This window comes from Polistes dominula, unplaced genomic scaffold (genome assembly GCF_049000335.1).
Source record: "Polistes dominula isolate Pdom_NZ unplaced genomic scaffold, Pdom_raw_medaka contig_20, whole genome shotgun sequence".
Taxonomy (NCBI): Eukaryota; Metazoa; Arthropoda; class Insecta; order Hymenoptera; family Vespidae; genus Polistes; species Polistes dominula.
In genome coordinates this window covers 2,867,029-2,874,558 of record NW_028301147.1, presented here as the reverse complement: position 1 = coordinate 2,874,558, position 7,530 = coordinate 2,867,029, and the positions used below count along the sequence as shown (strand labels likewise).

General features: G+C 30.8%; 1 protein-coding gene across 2 annotated transcripts in view; it reads left to right on the top strand.

The window, feature by feature from the left end:
• Positions 1-284: 284 nt before the first annotated feature.
• The window catches only part of LOC107066108 (defective proboscis extension response 14), a 243,895-nt gene continuing 236,649 nt past the window's right edge, over positions 285-7,530 (top strand). The window contains exon 1 of one of the 2 annotated variants that reach the window (XM_089177431.1): positions 285-441. The gene's annotated coding sequence lies outside the window, so the exon portion shown is untranslated. The remainder of the gene's footprint in view (positions 442-7,530) is intronic. The other variant, XM_089177430.1, reaches the window with a different exon arrangement.

The following is a 7,530-nucleotide window of genomic DNA, read 5'->3' as shown; positions in this document are numbered from 1 at the left end:
AATTAAAATAAGAAGAAATATATCATACATATAAATAACCTCTCCCCTCTCGTTCACTTTAGTTTGTTATGTATTATGTTATAATATGTTTTTTCTGTCTCTACTTGATAATGAATTTCTTTTTCTTGAAATTCTACAAATGATGAAAACATTAACAATGTTTTCATCTCATTTGACTTTGACCTACATTTTTCCATATCTTTCTCTCTCTCTGTTTATTTTTATAATACATTCAATGCGTAAATGGATTATTATTGCTATTATTATTACGTGTAAAAAGAAACATCAAATATACGTAAGTACATTCAATTGATCTTCATAGAGGATAATGGAGTCAGTCTAACAGTGAATTTTGAAGAGGACGCATACGTCAAATTTATTCTTCCTACTTTTTAACTACAATTATATACATTTTCTTCGATTAATTAACAATCAATTAAGGTACGTTTTATAATTTAATATATTTTATATTAATATTTAGAATTGTTTCATTTAAAATACATTTATTTTAACATTCTTTAACTTTGAGTTGAACAATTTTCAATCAATTCAAATATCAAATTGAAATTGTTCATTCGAGATATAAGTCATTTTGGAAAATAAATGTAATTTTATATTATTCTCATTTGAATGAGTATTAAATTGATTCTGTTATTACAACAACAACAACAACAAAACACATTTAAATAATAGGAAAAGTAATAGATGATTGATCGAAATGACATAAATTTTTTCAGACATTTATATTACATCATATACATCAAATCATAATTTATATAAATTACGTGTCACGTTGTTTGTCCGCAATGGACTCCTAAACTACTGAATTGATTTGAATAAAATTTTGCACCCTGTGTGCAGTTTCATAAAACTTGAAAGATAGGATCGTTTATATCTCAATTTATAATCGCAATATTATTTTATTAATCGCGAATTATTTGTTTATCTACAAAGAGTCATGATTATCTCTGTTAGTTCGATAAGATTCTAACAGATGGCGTTATAAGGTAATTCGTTGACTTAAAGACGTGTGTATCGGACTGATTGTGAGCCACAGCAACGCGTGACGGGGCACCCCTAGTATAAATATAAATAATTAACCCTTAACACTCGAGTCCTTTTTCGTTTATGTTAACCAGCAACTTGAGATGATTTCAACCAAATTAGGGAAACATTTGGCATATACTTTAAAGTCATTTATAAATAAACAAACGTTTACGAATATATAATGAAATTTCATCAATTGCAACTTAAATCAGCCGGGCGCTGTATCAGCGCCGCTCGAGTTGTCACTTAAATCTCTCGAGTGAAAAGAGTTGAAAAGTCAATTAAAATTATATCCAATTATTTAATATAATTCAATGCAAGTGCAAAGGACTGATAGAAGGAATAAGGGTTAAATCTATTTTTCATAAAAGTTTAATAAAACAAAAACAAAAGTAATTAAAACAAACTTCAAAAAAAAAAAAAAAGAAAAAAACACTGTTCTACATTTAAATAATGTGTTTAGTCATAAGTATAGTTTAGAAGTAAAGTAAGGGTTATTATTGTCATCGAGTAATTCAATGCAAGTAGATGGACAGATAGGAGTAGATGGGGGAATATATCGAACACAATTTCACATAGTACGCAGAAGGTTAATGGGTTGTCCGTATTGCCATGCTATCAGTTTGTATTTCCCATGGGATGAGGAGTAGGAGAAGGAAGAAGAGGAGTAGGGGTGGTTGAAAAGGAGGATGGGCAGGTGGAAGAGGAGAGAAGGAAGAGGAAGAGGAAAGGGAGGTAGGGTGGGGTATTCTCACTCTCACACCAGAAGATAACGCGCTTGGCAATTTGCATAACGCATGTGTGTATTACCGTCGAATATGTACGTATGCAGGTGCATATGTTATACCGCATAACCGTCAGACCGTACCGTCTCAGTACATATTATATATTTCTTTTCATCGAAAAAGGGAAAGGTCTACTTCTATCCCTTTTTTTTTTTTACTTTATTTTATTTTTTTTTTTTTTGAATCATTTTCTATACCCTAATATTTCTTTTGATGATACAACCATTCGTACGTCCCGTTTTCCTTTAGTGGTATCATGTCCGAATATGATTTTTTGATCCCCGATTATACTACAAAATTTCCCTATAGGTTATTTTGAAATATTTTATGCATGTACGTGTTTGATTTATATATATATATATATATATATTTTTTTTTTTTTATTGGATACTGTAGAATAATTAATGAATTTTATAAATATATTTTTATTTTTATTTTATAATTTTTTTATTATTTTTCATTTTGATTGTTTATTGGGAAAGTGGTTTAAGTTAGTTCTTTTTATTGTTTTTATTATATTCTTAATATTACATTTATTTATTTTCTTCTATTATTATTATTATTATTATTATTATTATTATTATTATTATTATTATTATTATATAGGTATAATTGATTGTATTCATAATAATAATAATAATTAATTGAAATGAATATTCAAAGTAGAATAATTGTGATAACGAATAATCGTGAATAATTGATCGTGTATAATTTAATTACTGTGTGATTAATTAACGTGTTATTAATTTCTTGTGATCTCAGTTAATTTTCAATTTATTATATACCATTCTATATTTGTACACTCACACAAACATACCTACATAAATATCTAAACAAAGACACATATATATATATATATCCATCGTATATCGAGTAGAAAAGTTTATCCCCCTTTGTTCTTCTTTTTCTATTTTTTTATTTTATCCAACACGATTTCTATAAAAAAAAGTTCAATTCGAAAATTCGAAAACTTATTATACTTTTAAAAGACATCATTTCCAATGAGAAAAATCTATGTATTATTATTATTATTATATTAGAAGTTTGTGTTTTGTAAAAGTTTCTGGACACATATTCTAGGGTGATACGATATCAAGTACTCTTCTTCCAATATTCTTTCGTTTTATCTTTTATGGCTAACCTTTCTTTGATTTTTATACCTATGTATTACCGTTTCCGGTCAAACGATACAATTTCGATAGGATAAGGTACTTTTCGATAAATCAATTTACGACACGCGGTGACCACGTCTGCTGCTGTTGCTGTTGCTGTTTGCTGCTTGCTGTATACTCATTTCCTTCCTCTCCCCTTTTCCTTCCTTTCCCCTCATCTTCCTTTCTTCTCTTAACAATTCTACAATCTTCTTTTTCTGTTCTCCTTTCAACCGAAACCCCAACCAGCAAAGAATTCGACTTTCGACTACGAAAATCCAATCGAATCACATCTGCCCTTTTTCCGGTTTATCGCGAACCCCTTATTCGCAGATTTTCATTCAAATTGGATGTAACGTTTCCTATTTTCTTACCCCCTTTTTCTTGCATCTTTCATTTTGTATTCTTGTATTTTTCTTATTAGACTTGTTTCATCATGTATACATATATACATACACACAGTGTTTTCTACGAGGCCTAATTAAACAAACCCTACGGACTTATCGGAAATACCATACGGACTTATCGGAATGACCCTACGGACTTATCGGAAAGACCCTACGGACTTATCGGAATGACCCTACGGACTTATCGGAAATACCCTACGTATTTATCGGAAAGACCCTACGGACTTATCGGAAAGACTCTACGGACTTATCGGAAAGACCCTACGGACTTATCGGAATGACCCTACGGACTTATCGGAAAGACCCTACGGACTTATCGGAAAGACCCTACGGACTTATCGGAATGACCCTACGGACTTATCGGAAAGACCCTACGGACTTATCGGAAAGACCCTACGGACTTTTCGGAAAAAACCTCACTACTTTTCGGAAAAAACCTTACTATAGAGGTGTTTACTACACTAACAGAGGTGTTTAGTTACCATGCATTTTTTAGTTACCAGAAGCAACTCGTCTCATTTCTTTGAATTGAGAACTTGCTTACTGTGTAATATGTTATCTATTTATATATGTTTTCAATAAAACGTATAATAATTTTTGAATGTGATAACAATAATATAATAATAATATTATAACAAATAAACCCAACAATTATCCTACTCCTGATATTCTGCAGTCGTCTCTTTCTCTCGAAACTTAGTTTTTCGAAGGTTTCACTTCTAACACGTGTGATCTGCCCACATGATTTTTTTTTTTTTAATATTATTCCCTTCATATTAATTTGAACATAATTAAATAGAATTATCATTGATCATCAATCAAAAATAATTCGTATGACAATTTCAATATTTATTTTTATTCTCAGGTATGTTTTTATTTAACAAGTTAAATTTATTTTTTATTGAAAAATTACATAAAAAAGAAAAAAAAATGAAATTTAAATATTCCACTAATACAAACTTGACTTTGACAAAGTGAACAGTTATTCGAAAAATTTCCAAATTTGTTCTTCGTATTCTATCGACCGAGAGGGAGGTGGGAGGTACAGGGGAGTATTAATTTGATTAATGAAACATGATTCGACAGAATCGTGGCTTTCCTTTTGTGCTTTGATCGAATGTTCAATAAATCGATCGATCGTACGAGAACTATTTTTGGTATTTTATTTTTTTTTCTATTTGTAATTCCAACAAATTCGGATGGAATTCTCGGGTGATTTTAATCTTCATTTTTTCTTTTTGGATTTTAACCCTTTCGCTACTACGAGCGACTATAGTCGCTCTCCATGTGATGCCACTCAGGTACTACGGGCGACTATAGTCGCTCCCGCTAAAGATGTCGCGTAATTGTATATATGATAAGCGCCTGCAGTTGCTATGCACAGAGTATCTCACTCTAAACATGCCGCATGAGTCTTTCGTTTTGCATCATTTGTTTTTTACGGGCTTTAATAATAAACCAAATGCCTCGATCATAAGTCTTACGACACCGGCTCGAACGTTGCGTGCACCGTGTACTGTTTCGGTGTAGCGCGCCGTACTGCGGGAGTACCTCGGCGGAGATCCGTCCCGTAGCAAAAGGGTTAACCAAATTTTTTGTGTGTATTTGACAGTTTTTGATAAAAAAAAAAAAAATTGATTTACATGACATTTAAACACACAAACATTTTTATTTATTAAAATAAATTTAATTTATTTATTAAAACATTTAAACAAATGTTTTAATAACAAAAATATTTCATACATTTCTATGATTCACATTTATACTCATTGTCTACCATACATTATTATTATTATTATTATTATTATTATTATTATTATAATATATTTATTATTATTGTTATTTAGAAATACGGTCAGACATGTTCCGTTTGCGAATCGATACACGAAATAAATTCACCGATAAGTTCGCTGAGAAACCACTCGTTCGGAATACAAATAGGTTTTTGAGGAAGGAGAGGAAAAAAAAAAAGAGGAGAAAAAAAAATTGCGTAGGTGGTGAAGTCGTGGATGAACCGGACGAGTGTATATTGCTCGTAAACAATTTGTAGCGCGTTTTCGAAGGATCCCCACGAACGACAATATAATGGAAGGTGCCGCACGTTTGGTCACGAACCAAGGATAATAACGCGCGTACGTCGAATATTAATGGACGGACTCGTGCGGTTGAATTTATCAGGATACAAAAAGTCTCTCTACCCTTCTCGAAGAAGAAAATGAATGAGAAAGAGAGACAGAAAATGTCTTCTTCTTTAATTTTTTTTTTTTCCCATAAGACCAAAAATTATCAAGAAACAAATATTTCAACTCGTTTCATTAACGCAGATTCGTTCAAATTGGTTTCCATATTTCAACTAACGATTTAATACGTTTGAATTTCATTTTTATTATTCATTTACGTTGATTTTTTTTTTATTTATAAATTAACACCTTAATAGCCGCTCCCACAACATGTGTGTGATAGCCGGAACACACACACACACACACATTGGCCGTTATTTTATTTTTATAACTTTATATTGGGATCTCTAGCACTTGAATACGCTATCTGGTGGTTAAATTCAAAATTAGAGTAGATAGGTCGAATTGCTAAGCCACGCCCTTGCCAGAAATCCCAATTTCAAATTAAATTTGTTGTTAAATTGTTGTTTTTTGTTTTGTTTAATGGTAATTTTTACGTAAATGACAATAAAGTGTTTTTTAAAATTAATTCTTGAAAAATATTACCGGGCTCCTGACGACGTTTGACTGCGTACACGGTGCGGCCATTAAAGTGTTAATCTAAATTGTTCATTTAGAAATCGACAAAAAATACGAATTTTTATACTATCCTCAATACAATCTCCATACGAGATAAACTTTCATTCAAATCATCGTTCAAATCAATTAATGTAATAATAATTTAACCAATTTTTATAATACAATAATCTGAAATTATAACAAATAGTTTTCGTTGTTGATGTCACACTTAATCAAAAATTACTAATAATAAAATTCAATTAAAAAAGAATCGTGTTTGAGTCTTGAAAATTAGGTCATAGATTATTGGATTACGTGCGGGTATAAAAAAAAAAAAAAAAAAAAAGAAAAAAGAATAAAAATCATCATAAAAGAGTTAAAATTCTTCCCTTATAAATAGTGTTTATATAAGTAATATTATCAACAAAGTATGAGAAGTTACGTAGCACAAGACGTTGCGTGGATTATTCAGAAGAATAATTAATTACACGGTTTTTTCTTTTTATATTCATTGGATGTAATTTTGAATAAACTGAAATCACAAAATTTACATATTAACGGTATGTATAAAAAAAAACATGTGTGCAGATCACACGTGTTAGAAGTGAAACCTTCAAAAAACTAAGTTTCGAGAGAATTAGACGAATGCAGAATATCAGATGTAGGGTAATTGTAGGGTAATAAATAATATTGTTAATTTGCATAAATGGAATTTGCGTAGAGACAAGTATTTTGGAAATTAATGAAATGTTTTTTAAAAATGTTAGTTTTTAGAAGGTTTCACTTTTAACACGTGTGATCTGCATACATGTTGTTTTCATTCAGCCTTGTTTTTTTTAACACCCTGTATAAAAACTATTCTAATATTAGTAGAGTGTATTAGAATATTCAAATAATTGTTAATTAATCGATGCAAGTGTTTATTAATGCCTAAAAGCACGGAGTATATGATCGGAGTAACGTCCTCTTCAAGATTCACTTTCAGACTGAGACGTGTTTATCGGTCAAAATACTTTTGTTTCTTTTTGTTTTTCCCTTGCTTTACCTCCCCTCAATCCTTTCCTGCCCCTCCCCATTTCCCTATCCTTAGGGGAAGGTTCCTCTACCAGTTTACTTATTTGCTTCTCCTCTATTCCTTTCCATGAACCCTTCCCTACTCCATTCCTTTCCCTCCACAAAAAACATTTACTAACCTAAAAAAAGATAACGTGCCAGACTGAAGATGAATTTCGAACAGGACGATACTCCGTTCATATATTTGGTATTTTTAGATTACAATACACATTATTTTCGATTAAGGGGACCTTCTACTCTGAGCACCTAAAAAAAAGGCTATTTTCGCGAATTTTTTCCAAGAAAACTATAAAAGATATCGATCTAAAAGTTGTTGGGTTTGTTAAAT